General features: G+C 37.9%; 1 long non-coding RNA gene across 2 annotated transcripts; it reads right to left on the bottom strand.

The window, feature by feature from the left end:
- Positions 1-369: 369 nt before the first annotated feature.
- LOC132635955 (uncharacterized) lies at positions 370-9,055 on the bottom strand. Of its 2 annotated transcripts, XR_009580866.1 has the most exons (3): positions 8,598-9,035; positions 8,410-8,482; positions 370-664 (listed from the first exon to the last, which is right to left on the bottom strand). It is a non-coding gene; the product is annotated as an uncharacterized LOC132635955 (long non-coding RNA). The 2 variants fall into 2 exon arrangements; XR_009580865.1 differs by lacking the exon at positions 8,410-8,482 and having other exon boundaries at positions 8,598-9,055.
- Between the last annotated feature and the right edge of the window lie 9,322 nt (positions 9,056-18,377).

Raw genomic sequence — 18,377 nt, 5'->3', positions numbered from 1 at the left:
TGTAATCAATCACTTTCTTCTATCATTACCGTTCTTCTGCTGCAATCAGGGGTTAGTATAAGGAATCTCATTTCCTATGGCTTAGCTCTATCGCACAATCTTAGAGATGAAAGAAGAGTAACCATCCTAAATGCCCTGTAGCCTCCTGTTTATAGATGTGGCGCGCAACACACCATAAACAAGACTCTACTAGACATGGCTCGTAGACATTTCCTAGGACTGAACTGCTCTGATACCACTTTTGCCACGACCCGACTAAGGGTCGTGACGGGTACCCGGGGCTACCCACCTAGCACCGCTCATTCTGCTACTTATCATACCCGTTAAGCATTCATTCATCAAATTCATACTCCAATCATAGAAAAATCATTTTTCATTTGGAAACATAATTACCTTTATATGCATAAGCCCTTCGGCTATCAAAGTAATACACACATACCTATATACATATATACATTTATCAAAATCGCAAGACCATATTACCCACACATACGTATCTACGAGCCACTACTAGAATGCTAGACATATGGACAGGACAGGACCCCGTCGTGCCCGAAACATACATGTACATAAAATGATAAATCAATGACACCTCCGGAATAATGGGGTGCTTTCGACACTCTGCTTATCGACTTCTACAAATCTGGGTCTCCTCCCTGCTTACCTGTGGGCATGAACACAGCGTCCAAAGAAAACGAACGTCAGTACGAATATTGTACTGAGTATGTAAGGCATGAATGAAATAAACATAATAGAGAATCATAAGACTTAAGATGAAGACATAACCTGTTTAACTATTAAGGGAGGATACATTTCATGCCTATATCATATACTACCACGTTACATGTATCATCATAGCTCATACATCGTCATATCACACGCATATATATATCATAACACCGCATCCGCTTATACACATTAACGTTATCTGCATTCGTCCACGTAGTGGCTTCGACAATATCACCTACATATTTTCCGGGCTTTTCATACATACATCATATATATATATATATATATATAATCATAGCATATACGTATTTATATCATATACCTACCTGGCCATCCAAGGCTTCAGGGTTATGTCTACCTAGCCATCCAAGGCTTCAGGGTTATGTCTACCTGGCCCTACCAAGGCTCAGTGTTATCCTTACCTGGCTCTACCAAGGCTCAGTGTTATCCGTACCTGGCCCAACCCAGGCTCAGTGTTATCCGTACCCAACGGCAGAGGTGTGCGCGCGTTACATAAATATATATATATTCTACCCGGCCTTATAAGCTCGGGGTTTCATAATAGTCATACATAAGCACATATATATACATAAAAGCCCATAAATATCTTTAGCGTCATCACTATTATCATCGTCATCATTATCATCATCACTATCAACATCGTCGTCATTATCATCATCACTATCAACATCGTCGTCATTATCATCACATATGTCTCATAAATTTATCATAACCTTTCATGGAGCATACATTTGGATTTTAAGACATTCTATGAGAATCGAATCGTATTCGTAGCACGAACTTCGTAATAATATCGTATAATAGCCTTTATAATCTCTAACTTAGGCTCATCGTTACCATCGTCATATCTATAGCATATCTCTTACCTTTATCTCATGTGAAATCCTCTATGAACATAGACTCGTAATTTTTCGAAACATTGGTCATAGGACATGTATTAGAGCTTATAAACAATCTATAACAATGTCGGGGTGACATAAGGTCAAGAGCCCCCGCTTCCATTATGGAGCATTCATAAGCATTATGCCTCACCTTGAACGAATTAGCATATAAGGTGAGTGTAGTCAATGAATCAACATCAATGGATCGTAGTATGGATCATTATCCTTGTAGAATCATAATCTTATAGGCCTTAGAATCTTTAGACTTAGACTCATCATCATCACCATCGCATTCGTAACATGCCTCTTATCTTATCCCGTATGGCTATTCATGAACATAGGCTCTTAGTTTTCCGGGAGGTAGGAAAGTCATGGAGAGGTAAGGGAATAACATTAAAGGGATCATATAGGGATCACTAGCTTCGTAGGAACATCATATCATGAGCCTTATGACTTCTAGACTTAGATTCATCATCGGTATTGTCATGTTCGTAACGTATCTCTTTTATTTATCTCATATGAAGTTCTTTATACTCGTAGATTCATAGTTCCCAATATGTAGGAAAATCATAGAGAGATAGGAGGATCCATGCCTTAGAAATAAAGGACTAGCCTTACATATCTCTTTCGTCTAACCATTTCCATTGCTTAATTATTCTCCTTCAATGCTCACGTTTCTACCTTCAAGAGAATTTGCATTCACATTAGCTAATCGATTACTGAAATGTGCCTACTATTTCTAGGAGAATTTGGGCAGCATTTCCTTTGTTTATACAACTTTTCCCATATTCTATATCAACTCCCAAACATTCATAACAACGTTCACAACATAATAGACAACATTCATCATCCATCTATATTATTCATATTTCACAATTTCACTTCAATTTCCCCATAATCATGGTCATAATTCACTATTATGTTCTTTCATGTATAATGTTCATTCAATGTTCTAAATGTCATTCATCATCTACTTACAATCACAACATATCTATATTTATGATTCATTCCAAACTACTACTCAACAATAGCACTATTCCCACATTTATGACCCATTTTCTATATTCTTCAACAATTCAAGTGTTCAAACTTCTCAATATCTTAAACATCATGAGAATATCATAAAACTTACCTTAGATATTGTAGGAACAAGCCTTGAGTAGCAATACTCTTCTTGCACCAAAAACCCTAACTCACTTCCTTTGAAATTTCTTGGCTTGGATGACTTTAATGGGTTTCACACTCTTGATTCTTGTTGGTTTGATGTATTTGATCATGAATTTCCTTTGATTTCTTGTATATGATGTTTGTGGAACCTTCTAGAGGTCTTGAGATATGAAGAGAAGTGTGGGAATGAAATAAATGAAGTGGGAACATCATTATATAATCAGAACTTATTCAACACGTCGGGACTTCCACGGACACTTCCACGGTCCGTGGAATATTGTATGGTTCGTGGATCCGGTCGTGGATCACCACCAGGAATTCATCCTCTCTGCTGGGTATTCCACGGACCAATATACGGTCCGTGGAAAGTTTCACGGACCGTGAAACATGGTCGTGGAAGAAGCTGTCCACGTCGTTTCGTTTAGTAAAAAGGTCATAACTCTTGATCCCGATATCGTGTGAGGGCCCAAAACCTATGGTTGGAAAGATCTTTCAATTATCTACAACTTTCATGCTTAGTGTGTTTCCAAATTCCAAACTTATAATTGCGTTTTGGCCCCTCCAAGTCAGATCATCCGAAAATGTTTCCTTAAATCATCCTTTTGTATGGCTTATGCCCATATTTGGCTTATAGGTCCTTCTTAGGACTTGCTCAAATTTCCATGTACTACTCATATATATCTTCATATGTCCTTTATAAAACTCCAGCGTGTGGGCCCCACTTAGCTTATAGCAACGAGGGCTTTTCGGCAAGTGACATATGAACCAATTCAACCCATATGGTCTCCAAATGTCATATGTATACCATTATTACACTTTTATAATATAACCTTTCTCCTTGATCCTCGCATAACTTTGCTCTTCCTCGGCAACTTTCTACTCTTACTTCGAATGTCTTCGAAATCTCATTTAGAATCATCAAATGTTACTTCTTACTCAACAAAACATCGCATACGTCGTAACTTTCATTAGTCTATTCACTGTGCATGAACGGAAAAAATTTCGAGGTGTAACATCAGTCTGAGCGGACAATTCAGGTTCTCAAGGATATGCTTAGAGCCTGTGTGATTGACTTTTGGTGGTCATTAGGACCAGTTCTTACCATTGGCAGAATTTGCTTATAATAATAGTTACCACTCGAGCATTAATATGGCTCCGTTTGAGGCTCTTAATGGGAGGCGATGTAGATCTCCTATTGGGTGGTTTGATGAATTTGAGGTAAGGCCATGGGGTATTGATCTTTTGAGAGAGGCATTAGATAAGGTTAAGGTGATCCAGGATAAGCTCTTGGCGGCTCAGAGTAGACAAAAGAAATATGCGGACCGAAAGGTCTGAGATCTTGAGTTCATGGATAGTGAGCAGGTCTTACTGAAGGTCTCACCCATGAAGGGTGTAATGAGGTTTGGGAAGAAGGGAAAATCAGTCCTAGGTTCGTCGGTCCAATTGAGATTTTTATCTGTGTGGGAGAGGTAGCCTATGAGTTGGATTTGCCTCCAGGTTTGTCGGGTGTTCACCCGGTGTTTCATGTCTTTATGTTGAACAGATATCACGGTGACGGTTCTTACATTATCCGTTGGGATTTAGTCTTGTTGGATGAGAACTTGTCTTATGAGGAAGAGCCTATTGCTAATTTAGATAGAGGGGTTCGTAAGTTGAGGTCTAAGGAGATGGCGTCAGTGAAGGTTCAATGGAAGAATCGTCCCATTGAGGAGGATATTTACAAGATCGAGTCCAGTATGCGAAATAAATATCCCCAGCTTTTCATCCAGTCAGGTACTTTTCCTCTTATTTCCTTTCCTTTTCTGTTCGAGGACGAATGGTTGTTTAATTGGCATATGCTGTTTTCTACGATGATAATGATGATGAGGATGATTCCATTTTAGAGATTCCAAAGCTTATGGTTGTGATGCTATTATGGGATTATTGAGTTTATTTCATGATTTTCTTGATTTTATTCATTGTTGTTGATCTCACCTTATGATAGTTGTCCCTTCAAGGTGAGATATAGCGATGACGATTGTTCCATAATATAAATCGGAGGTTACCGACCTTACGTCACTCCGATAAAGTAGTAGCTCTTATTTAGGCTCTCATGCATGCTATTTATATTATATATGTATATAGCTATTTTACGATATAACCGAGTCCTATTATGGCCGGGTACCAATATAACCGAATCTTATTATGGCCGGATATCGATATAACCGAGTCCTATTATAACTGGGTACCGATATAACCGAGTCCTATTATGGCCGTGTACTGATATAACCAAGTCCTATTATGGTCGGGTACTGACATAACTGAGTCCTATTATGGCAGGGTACAGATATTACCGAGCCTTGTTATGGTCGGGTACCGATATTGTATAGGTATGTATGTGGATATATGAAATGTTTCTTCTAGAAAAAAGGTTAAGTAAGCATGATGAATGTCTTAAGAGGTGTTATGAGGTATAAACGGTTCTTTTATCTTACGCTATTTTTCATGCTTTTATCATGTTACTATTCATGTCTTACATACTCAGTACATTGCTCGTACTGACGTCCTTTCTTGTGGACGCTGCGTTCATGCCCGCAGGAAAGTAGGGTGACGAATTTGATCCTTAGGAGCTTCATCAGCGGAGTCTCAGAAGCGCTCCATTTGTTTTGGAGCCGCAGGCTATTGGTATTACTCTTTTGCATATATACTTGGGCATGGCGGAGTCCTGCCCCATTTTTATGGATTCCAGTATTCTATATAGAGGCTCGTAGACAGATGTATGTATCTAAACGTTCCATAGTGTTGTATAATATTGTGGCTGCCTTGTTGGTTTATGTTTATGGGCACAGTTGTTGATGATTATATAGAGATGTGTCATTATCCTGTGATATATGCCCTTATGGAGTATGATGCCCATGAGCTAGCTTTGTGGCCCACCTAGAAATAAGTATGAGATGTACGTTCAGTGGTGCACAGTAGGTTAACTCCGGGTACCCGTCATGGCCCTCCGGTTGGGGTCGTGACAGGATTAGTCAAATCCACCAACGAATCTCATTTTGAAAGACTAAAACTCATTTAATGAAGTAAACATCAAAACCCATCTTCCTTCTTAAATTCTATAGATTATCTAGCATGGATTCAAGCTTATGAAAGGTAAAGGAATGAATTCTAGGTTAGAGAACTTACCCACAATAGGGATCAACCAAGAATATCCTCAAATGGCCTCAAAGTTGCTTAGGAATAATAAATGAAGTGATAGGAAATAAAAAGGCTTTGTCTATGCATTAAATAGAATCTAGTATGCGTCATTCGCTACAGCGGTTCCTTGTCCGCTATAGCGGGACCGTGCCAGCGGCACCTCACTCGCTACCACGCATCTGCCACAACGGATCCCCGTCTGCTGTGGCGACTTACCATAAGTCCAACACAACACACCCGTCGTAGCGGACCAGGCCCCCGCTGCGGCGGGTACAATACGGCGCATCTGGTGCCGCAACGGCGAACATCAGACACCAGAAAACTTCTAGTTTTTCCCAAACTCGATCTCAAAATCCGACAATCACCCAAGACCTCCCAAATACAAACCAGACATGCATTCACGCATAAAAATACGCTACAGACTCACTCGTGATCTCGGAATTCCCAACAGAGGTCTATTTGACCAGGTCAAGACCCAATGGCCAAGGACCAACTTTCCAACCAATAACCCAAAACTCTCCTGAGTGCCTCGGGAGCCAAACTGAACATCCCACCAAGTCATAATCAACCATCCAGACCTCTCGAAATCTACGAATTTTCGAAAAAGATTTGTTTACCCAAAATTCAACTATTGGTCAAACGCTTCTCACTTTAAGGTCCTATTTCACAAAAGTCATCATAAATCTCGCCTGAATACCTCAAGAACCATGCCACCATCCCCACGATCAAAATCATACTAATAGAGCTCAGGGAAAGGTCAAAGGGGGTAAATGTGTCAAAACACTATAACGACCAAACTGGTCGTTACACCAAGTCATTGTTTGCCCATAAAAGAAGAGACAATTCTTCTTTATTCATCATCCCCAAAATCATACAATACATTATAGTTAGTAGAGAGTTGAGAAAGAAATTCTCTAAGGCGTATGGGAAATCTTTCATTCCTTTGTTATTAATAAAAAGGCAATTGTTCTCTGGTGGACATAGGATCACTTTGATCCAAACCACGTTGAATCTTGTGTTTTTTCTTTGACGTTTCTGCTAACGTACCTTTTATTTTCTATTTAACTCTATCTAATTAATTAATTTGGAGCAAAGCTTATCCATTCTTTTGTGAAGAGCAAATGATTCCCCTGTCTATTTAAAGGAAAGGAAGTAAATAACAACTGAAAATGAAAGTTTAGTAATGTTGAGCAAACTAAACATGAAATCTGCATTTCATGTCTAATAGCATGACCTTAACATGACAACGGAAAAGAAGAAAGAGGCATAAGACATTTGCTTCTCGCTAAACAGAAATTTAGGATGCATAAATTGAGTAAATTTAAGACGCTATGTAGCTCGGCTGAGAAGTCTATCTTTAGTCGTACTAAAAAAGCAATAGAGACATGGTTAGAGGATACTAGAGCGCAATTTATAACTAAGGAGACCATATACTCCATCAATTTCATACATTTCTACATCATTAACCTATGTTCACATCATCTCGTGTCTTTCTCAAGTAGAAGCTAGCAATGAACCAATTATGAAACCAAAATTGATAGAAAAGTCCTGCAACTTATCTCAATGTTGTATCTGACATCAGGGACTCTCACCTCAACCCAAAAAGTAAAAAGAAGCAAGCAATCTAGTTGTCTCAAAGCATTAAATCATTAACTGAGTAAGGTCTATTTCATATGAGTTTCTTTATCTTCAGCTAACCAATAAAGAGAATACAATTTTATTTGGCGGTATTAGTCTACATTAACCACTTTGTAGCAGAAAAGAGAACAACAATGGTGAAGTTGCGTCATGTTTCACAATCTACCGAGCAAATCTGAAATAACGCAAAAATATTTCCTGATACTCATAACATACTGCAAAATAAGCAAGTCATACACACTAAACACAAAGGTCAAACAAAATCCTAGCCTTAGTCTTAGCTATGGCTTCATAACCGAGCAATCTTTTTAGCACCTAGAAATGACCCAATCAACTGAATCAGTTAATTTTTAGCAAACAACAATTGATCCTCCGAGATTCTTTCTATCCTATTTAGAGATTTGTATCTTCATTTAGAGATAACATTTAGATTTTGAAAAAGTCTAGTTTCAAACGAATCAATTATTTGAGAAGTACAACTAAATGAGCCCTAAATAGAACAAACAGATAAAAATTCATACAGTCTATCAAACATGTTCTGAATCAAATATAGCTGATTGATTGATTGGCAGTTATCAAATGGGTTAAATAATCTCGATAAGAGAATTCACTCGGAAAGAGCTCATCAAATGCAAGTTCGTAAAGATTTTACATAAAAAAGTAAAAAATAAAACTGAAATCCACATCTCAATTAAAATCAAAACATCACCAGCTGTAACAAATCTCATGGCATGGGTACAGTCAAATAAAGTAAATATAAAAAAACAAAATAATAAAGGAGGAAAAGAATCGCTACCCTGAAGAATGAGACTGATCAAATAGACCAAGTTCACTACTTTCTCGGTCACCCACAATCTTGATTCAACACCCTAATGAAAGATGAGAAACTTTGCAATATAAAGGCATTTTGGGAATTGCAAAAATTAACACAGATTGAAGGGATAAAAAAAATTATAGAACCAAAATGAGGATGTAATTAAGTACCTTCCATTATTATGCTTAGATTATCACAATCCAAACCTTGTCTCCACTTCCCATGACGTTAGGGAACCCCCACCCCGCCCGCCTTCAAGATGTGTATTGACATCTTTCTTCACCATTTTTTTCTTCAATCTTCCATCTCTGAGATTTTGGTGGAGCATTATCCACCGGGCTTCTTCCATTTGGAAAAGATTTGAGTTTGTGTCAAGGCCAAAAACAGTTGGAGGAAAGAAAATACATAGGGTAAGTGAGCGAAAGAGTAAATTACTATGTAACTTGAAAATAAGAAAATGGAGACTAAAGTTTTCCATGTTGAAAATAGCTGGTAGAGTTCCAGTAAGCTTCAAGCCCCAAATTGTCTCCCTCGGAAGAACTCAAGTATATCACAATTCACACGTGGTTGATACTTGAGACTGTAGGGACACGAATGAAAATACTTAAACAGTGATTCTGTCAATTCGATAAACTGTACACACTAGGTACTGCAGAACGTACCATTACAAGCAAGACAAAATTATCGAAATACCCATCGTCCTACCAGTGGACTTACACTTATTACATAGTTAATAATTCTTAAAACATAAATTAAATCACAAATAAAAGGTCTTATTACATTTGAAATTTTTAAAAAAGGATAAACATTTTTGTCAATCAATGTCTTTTTTTAGCGATAAATATAGTTATGTTAATATTAAACACCAAACAAAGGTTGTGTCATATTAGACCTACTAGTAGTGTCATGTAGGATTTGATTACCCAAACTAGCTAAAAGGTTACCATTGTCTTCCCTAACATACTTTTGAAATAATAAAGTAGATTTTTTGGAGGTACAAAAAATCCTTGATATTTAGTAAATGTTCGATAACAGTCTAGTGTAGTAACGTGGATTATTATCTTGAAGAAAAATCTAGATGTTCTAGAGTAGTATTAGAAGATAAAGATAATTAGATTTTTCGTATGGATATATTTAGAAGAATATCTGAAATCATCCCTAGACTAGTATAAATAGGGGTGCATTATGATTTGTAACCAACCCATACAAACTCAATACAAGCCAATTCAAGGAGTCTTCTTCCATAACAAAGTTCTCTATCTAAGTTCTTTCTTTGCCTTTCTAAGCTTCCTCTTCTTTAGTTGAATCTTCCGATCTTAGTAACGATCTTGGGATAACAAAAGGTCTCCCCGTGTCACGACCCAATTTCGCGGGTACCTATCTATCCCACCTCGGTAGGCGAACCCTTAACCCAACATTCACAAACACAGTATAACTAGCTGAAGAAGATAAAGTAATGTAAGTCTGACATATGAATATATAAGAAATGCGAAAGTAAATCAAAAACAACCCCAGTATCTGGTCTGGTCATACAAGAGCATCTAACTAAAATCTATAAGTCTGGAAGTAATAATAATACATCAATAGTCTCAATAATGTCTCAGAATACCGAAGTAAGACATAATAGAAGAAGAGTCTTTGGGTAGCGAAGCGTCCACATGCTCACCGCATTCGCATAAGAGTTCGAGGACGAGTTTCCATCCTCCATGGGTGATTAAGATAAGAAAGTTCAGAGACCAATTGGAATCGACTAGATACTAATTTGAATAAAGTCACACGAGAGAATGAAAGAATTCGAAGTTTCCTAAATGTCTTATAGCCTCTCGCAAATAAGTACAAAGCTCATCGAACCGATCCACAAGACTCTACTAGACACGCTCTTGTATTATAGATCGGGTAACCTAGGGCTCTGATACCAACTTGTCACGACCCAATTTCACAAAGTCGTGCGGGCACCTACCTATCCCACCTCTGTAGGCGAGCCCTTAACCCAACATTCACAAACACAGTACAAATAGCGAAAAAAGATAAAGTAACGTAAGTTTGACATATGAATATATAATAAATGCGGAAGTAAATCAAAAACCACCTCAGTATCTGGTCTGGTCATACAAGAGCATCTAACTAAAATCTATAAGTGTGGAAGTAATAATAATACATCAATAGTCTCAATAATGTCATAGAATAGCGAAGTAAGACATAATAGAAAAAGAGTCTTCGGGTAGCAAAGCGTCTACATGCTGACCCCAACAGACTCGACTCAGCAACCTCGAACTCTCAGCCACGAGGGGTAGATATCGATCCCACCTGATACTCTACATTCATAAAAGAATGCAACAAGTGTAGGTCAGTACAAACAACATGTACTGGTTGGTATCATAGGTCGACTAAGATTAGCTAACATATATCAAGACAATAAAGCAAGATAAACAAGTAAATCAACAAGGTATAAGTCAACACGAGCCAGTAATCAAGTACAACTCATCACCTATGTTATAGCATCTAAACCCAGCTGTGCCAAGTCTCAGTACATCTAATCTGAATCCGTATATCACAACTATATCACAAGAAGCCAAAGGTACAATGCAATGCAATAATGTATGAAATATGGATGCAATGCATATGCATCGATACACATGCACTCCGATGATGGAATATCACATCTCGGCAACACAACCCATGGGGGACCGGCAAAGTCCATGTACCATTCCTCACGATTCCGGCAAAGAGCTCGGTAATCACTACCAGCACTCATACCTCGTGTTATATCCCGTACTTTGTACATTCAGATATTTCAAGATAATCGCTATAAGTTAAGGGCAAGGCTATTATTCGCTTTCCGATTTTATTTTAACACACAAGTTGTTTATTAGTGGTATGGAAATATTGAGAAAGGCTAGGGGTAAAAAGGTAAATTCACAATGTGGTTCATGGTAATATTGAGAAAGGATAGGGGTAAAAAGGGAAATTCACAAGGTGGTTCATGGTAATGTTGAGGAAGACTAGGGGCAAAATGGGAAATCCACAAATTGGTTCATGATAAGGCCACCCTTGGCCGTGTGGTCCCCCACCCCCAAGGCTTGGCCAATTGCCTCAAGCCACAAGTGGGGACATGTGCTCACTATGTATTTGTAGGGACTAAGTATATATAGATGAGTGATTACTAAACAAGACAATTATTCATCATTCCAACTCAAGAAACTTCAAGAAAAAAAAAAAGATAAAGGGCATTCGGCCATGGCCTAGCCGAACTTGGGCCATGGAAAATTTATCAAAAAAAATAAATATATTTTCTTCTAGTATTCCAAGCAATTGGGAGGTCCTTATTAACATGGAGTAGTTGTTGGAGCAAGCAAAGCATTCATTTGAGCAATTTACCAACCCTAGCCAAGTTGAGAAATGAAAAGGAAAAGGTAAGGTTTAATCTCCTTTTTATATGTTAGAGATGATTTGTGAGTGTTGTAGTATGTAGAAATGGATGAAATTCATGAAATATGTGTGTATAGGTTGTGGCCGAATAGGGGTGGTGTGGTAAGATGTGATGAATTGATTTTATTTAGTATCTATTGTTGTCGTTGTTGTGGATTCCATGATAAAAATGAAGGTTTGATGGCTTGAAAAGAAGTTGTAACTGTTGTGGGTTGTTGTAAGAGTTAATGTGATTTTAATATGGTTTCTTGTAATTATGAGAATGAAGTTGCTAATGTGTAGATTGTTGTTGTAATTCATGAATGTGGAAGGAAGAAATGTGTTGTTGTTGTTCTTAATAAGTTTGGAAGATTGTGAGTTAAGTTGTTATAGTTAATATGAATGTAAATGGAATGTTGTCGAATTATGTAGAAATGGTTGCTAACGTTAGAATGCATTTTGAATTAATTGTTGAAGTTGTTAATGTGGTTGTTGGTATTGTTGTTAATGATTTGGCCGAGTTGAATTCTCGGGGTTGGTTGAATTTACAGGGGAAATGCTGCCGAAATTTCGGCAGATTATAAATGAATTTATTTGAAGAACTAAGACAAGTGTATAACGATGAGTCTAATGATTGTGTAAATCCTCTTGAATGTAGACTAGCAAGCTTGGACAAATAAGCGTAGCTAATAAGACGTGGAACAGGTATGTAAGGCTTACCCTTTCTTTCTTTTGGCATGTCCTAGAGCTAAGTAAGGTATGATACGCACCTTGGGGCAACTCTATTCTTAATTCCGAACTTGTTTATGATTCTTATTCACTTCTTGACATGAGCATACTTAATATAGTCGAGCTTATTGTATGATTGAATAACGAGCAAAGCATAAATAGTTCCTGTCCCTAAAAAGGTTCCATAAGGATTAATGTCTCTAACTTTCATAAGAGGTTTCGGATGGCTTTGATATGTTCATAGAGATTTCTGAATTGAATAACGTCCATAACTTTCTTATACTAACTCGGATTGACTAAAAACGTGTTTATGATCCTTCCAGTGTCGGTTAGTGTACTTATCTATCGAGTCTTAAAAATTGATTTATATGCATATGGTTTCTCACTACTCTGCTCGTGCATGCCTCAATACATCTTTCACCGAGTCCCGGGCCGGGTATGTTATCGTGCACACTTCATTGCATTGTTCACCGAGTCCCTCACTAGAGGGCCGGGTACGGTATACATATATGTATATGATGACATGATGATATGATGATACGGGGATGGCGGCCAGGAGGGCATATGATGACTTTATTCACCGAGTCCCTCACTAGAGGGCCGGGTACGGTATATATATGATATATGATGTTGGCATGCATTACTTCATTCACCGAGTCCCTCACCAGAGGGCCGGGTACGGTATATACATACATGATGATATGATAATATGTTGACATGATTTTATCCACCGAGTCCCATAATGGGCCGGGTATGGTATATGATAATGATATGCATGATTTTCATTTCACACGGCAAGTGTATTACTGTTTTTTTTTTTTAAAAAGTCATACTTGTTTCTGGTAAGATCTCCATTTTAGTTATGTTCCTCTTTACTGTATTTCTTGCTTTACATGCTCAGTACATTGCTCGTACTGACGTCCCTTCTTGTGGACGCTGCGTTTCATGCCGCGCAGGTGTATACAGATGAGTAAAAGATACTGTTAGAAGAGGTTCCAGCGGGATTGGCGGGCTCCATTTCCTTCCGGAGTGTTGCCGAGTCAGAGTATTCATGTTTGGGTATCTTGATTGATGTTAGAGACTTTGCAGACAGAGTCACGTATGTGGGTTGTCAGTCTTGTAAGCGGATCTGCAAGCCGATGTACCATTATGCACTATGTTACAAATTCTATATGATTACAGATTTTACTTGACTTGAGAACGACGAAAAGAATGTTTCTAAAATCCCTTTACTATGTATTTCATTTTTTATTTGATTTAAGAGTCCAAAGAGATTATGAGTGTACTGAGAGTCAGAGGGTTCGCTAGGCCCTAAATAAGAGTCGGGTGCCCATCACACCCTAGCAGGATTGGGGTGTGACACCTCGATTCCGGGATAAACATCGGACATCGGTCCTCATGTCACTCTCATCCAATTGAGCCTAGCTCATAACAGTGTTTCCTTGTATATCATCAATGTATGAACAACATATCATGAAGGATGAGAATGCGTGCAATGTATGAGCTCAATGTCAATAATCAAATTAATCTCAACAGTACCTATCAATAAAAAGGCTACACAATAAGCCACAATAGTATTACAAATCCTCGTCTTAAAACAGCAACAAGTAAGGTGCTACAATATCATCATCAAGATATTTCACTAGTCATCAATATCTACTATCTCCATGTGGCAACAAGCGAACAAAAAATAGAACAAGATAAGTCATAACAGAACGGAGTGGCTAGCCCAAATCATATAACAAGACCCAACTTAAGGCAATATCCCATCCAACTTCATACCTGAAGGTTTCCATGCATTCTCCGACAATATCGTCTAAATATATGCTTTGCTAATCGAAGTCTCACCATAGGGTAAACCATAACCTACCTGGAGAAGCGAACAGCGAAGTCTCCAATAATCACACCTTAGACTTTCCCTTCCTTTGAGCCTCGAGATAATGGAAGTCTAAACATATCTAAATCGTGAAATTAGAATCAAGAAGAAATACTCAAATAACCATATTCCTAATCAAATCCCAAACCCTAACTCATGGAATGAGGAAAATAAGGGAATTCGAAGGATACTGTTATATCCCGTATTTCGCACCTTCGGATAATTTGAGATAATTGTGACTAGTAAGAGATAAGGCAATATTTTGATCTTATTTAATACATAAGTTGTTCATAAAAATATTGATGCGGAAATATTGAGGAAGGCTAAGGGCAAAATTGGAAATTTGGAAAAATAGTTTCATGAATTACAAGAATTAGTCACAAATAATTGGGCTTGGAAAAAGAAAAAAAAAAGAATAAGAGGCCCAAGGTGGCCAGCCAAAGGGGGAATGGGCCAAGGCCCTTGTAAAATTTAAATCCAAGTAATAAAAAAAGAGGGCCATATCATTATTCATCATTTATCCAAGAACATTCAAGAGAAAGAGAATTGAGAGCAAGAACAAGGGGCCTTTCGGCCAAGGAAAGAAAAAAAAAATTCTTGAAGCCAACAATCTTGATCCAAAAAAAAAATATTTTCCTAGTATTCTTACTAATTCAAAGACCCTCTTTAACGTGGTATAATTATTGAAGCAAGAAAACTACGCTTGGTGGCAAGTCCAAAAATTCTAGTCAAGTGAAAAGTTGAGGAAAAAGGTAAGAATTCATATTCTTTTATATGTTATGGAAGGTTTATATGTGTTGTAGTAAGTAGAATTGAATGAAAATCATGGAAATAATGTGTGTTGTGTGTGGCCGTGTGGGTGTGTGTGTTGAATGGTAGCCGTGTGGTTGTTGAATGGTGGAGGAGAGGTGAATTAATTTTATTTAATATGTTAGATGTGTTGTTGTGGACTCTATGATGCCAATGAAAGACTAATGGTTCAAGTTGGCATGGAAATTGGTCGTAGGTTGTTGTAGGAAATTATGTGATTTTAATACGGTTTTATGTAGTTGTGAGAATGAAGTTGCTAAAGTATGAATTTATGTTGTGGTTTACGAATTTGAAAGAAGGAAAGGTGTTGTTGTAGCTTTTGTTGCATTTGTAGAGTTTCGGGTGGAATAGAGTTGGTTGGATTGTTTTGAATGTTGTGCGGGTTACTAATGTTAGAATATGTTTCAAATTGATTGTTGGTATTGTAGAAATGATTGTTAGTATGGTTGTTGATAAATTTGGCCGAGTTGAATTCTCGGGGTTGTTGTATTTACAGGGGAGATGCTACCGAAATTTTTGTAGACAAGTACTAGTTAGAATTGAATTTCCAAGTACTTGTAGCTAATGTTTGGTAATTAATAACATTATTGTAGATCGTGGGGAGCCCGAGACTTGAGTTGCGATTAGCTTAGGAGGCGAGCGAGGTATGTAAGGCTTAACCTTTTCTTCTTTGGCATGATCCTTATGAAATAAGCATATGATGTATATGTATGGTTTTGGAAAGATTCTTATTCTTAGAGCCACTAGGATATCTAACGTCCTTGATTTCTCATAAGCTGTTCCGTATGGTTTTGATATTATCCATGATGTCTGATTACGTGTATCTATGATGTCCGAAGTTTGGCCAATATGTTTCCGAATAGCATTTGAGAAACAAATGATATGACTATAGTTTTGACCTTCCAAATGTTAACACATTCGATTGCTCCATCGAGCCTTTGATATGTTTCGATACGTACATAAGACTCCAAAAGTTCTATTTGATTTGATTCATAACAATATCCAAAAGATTTTTGACATGATTATGGCTTTGATTTTCCAAAAATGGCTCCTGAAACGCTTATAGAACGTTCTGTACTTCAAACGTTCGTAACTTTCTCATACTAGGTCGGATCGACCCGAAACTTGTTTCTGAGCCTTCAGGGGTCGGTAAGTATATATATCCATTGAGTCTTGATTTATGTGCATGTGGTTTCTCACTACTCTGCTCGTGCATACTACTATGATATCGTTCGCCGGGTCTCGGGCCGGTTTTGTCATCGTGCGCACTATGTTATATTCGGCAGTATGATGTGTTACGGTTCCCGAGACCCTCGCCATAGGGCCGGGTACCGCTATATACGGCGTTATGATGTGTTATGGCATATGATGTGTTCTGATGTTGTGATATGTTATGATGATACGATATGTTCGGGATTGTACGGAGATTTGAAACCTTCTGGAGTATGATGTGTTGTGGCGACAGCGTCGGAGTGGCGACCACGTTCCTGAGCCCTATGCATGACTCTTATATTTGCATTATTTGTGTCTTAAAACGAGCTTCTTGGTATATTGATTTTATTCTCATTTTCCATACCTTGTATTTCCGTTATGATTTTGGATAGTATAATTCATGCTTTACATACTCAGTACCTATTTCGTGCTGACCCCCCTTTCTTCGAGGGCTGCGTTTCATGCCCGCAGGTGCAGACGTTCGTTCTGGTGACCCGCCAGTGTAGGATACATATTCTGCTACTTTGGAGTGCTCCTTTAATCCGGAGCCCATACTTTTGGTACAGATCTTTCGTTGTACATGTTTCTGTATATCTATATATATATATGACTATTTGGGGTACGGCAGGGCCCTGTCCCGTCATATGTTTCTGTTGTTGTTTGTAGAGGCCTGTAGACATATATGTGGGTCATGGGTCATTATTGTTTGGTTATGTCTGTAATTTGTGTCCTAAGCGGTCCCTTTTGCTGTGATGGCCGAATCGGCCCATATGTGTGTGTATGGATGTATATATTTGGGCGACGTGTTTTCCGCCAGCCTTGCCTGCTTCCGTATGATATTTTGCTATACATGACCGCTTAAGACGACATCTGATTCCAATATCTGTATAGCTTAATGTATGTTGAATACGGATAAGTCCTTGATGTATCGATTTGGTAAGTGAGTGTGTATGGGTGTCCAGCTCGGGCACCAATCGCGGCCCACGAGGTTGGGTCGTGACAGATACCCATAATAGTCTTAGAAGAATTTCGAATCATAAAGTTAGTTCAAAAACTCATTCCCAACCTCAAGTGGAAAAATGGTCATTTCATAGGAAGATCGGGTTCAATAAGGTCAAATTATTAATCTAGAAAGTCGTACGAATCCAATGGTACCCATATTAACATACTTCAAAATTCGAACCCAAAAAGTCTCCAAAACAGGAATCCGAGCCACGAAGGGCAAAATAGGAAATATAGTTCAAAATCAGTTTACCCATTACTTATGGAGCCTATATACCAAAAATGAGTGAAATCCATCCACTAATTCATGTTTAATTGAAAAAAAACCAAGTTCAAGCCTAGGGTTTCAAATCCCCAATTTACCTCCCTTAAAACAAGAATCTTAGCATGAAAAATCCTACTAAATGGTGGAATAATCATAAAAAGATGTTTGGAATCTTACCTAAATGATAATTCTTGAAAGAGTCTCTTCAAGTCTACCAAAATCGAGCTTCTAAGATTATGAGAAACCCCAAACATATAATAAAAATGAAAACGCCCAGCTGTCTGACCCATATGTGGTGCTAGAAAGATCCCAAAGCTCACTTTTGATAACTCCAATAGATTCCTTGCGAAATTTCACTTAAGTTAGTCTTTTGAATCACCTCATTTGGCCTTAAAATGAATGAGATATGGTGATTTCAATTTTTGGGAGAAGTCAGATATTTAAAGGACGATCTCAGTGGTAATTTCGTAAATTTCAGCAAAAATCACACCTGAAAAATCTGCATAGCAAAAGTTTAGTAAAATACTCATATCTCCCTCATACGATGACGAAACGCGACAATTCCTGTAGCTACAGCTCTGAAATTACGATGCGGATCTAATGGTTCAATCGAAACACAAATCAAAGCTCGTTTGCTCATTATGGTAC

Source organism: Lycium barbarum, chromosome 4 (assembly GCF_019175385.1).
Source record: "Lycium barbarum isolate Lr01 chromosome 4, ASM1917538v2, whole genome shotgun sequence".
NCBI lineage: Eukaryota > Viridiplantae > Streptophyta > Magnoliopsida > Solanales > Solanaceae > Lycium > Lycium barbarum.
This window is presented reverse-complemented; position numbering and strand designations above follow the sequence as displayed.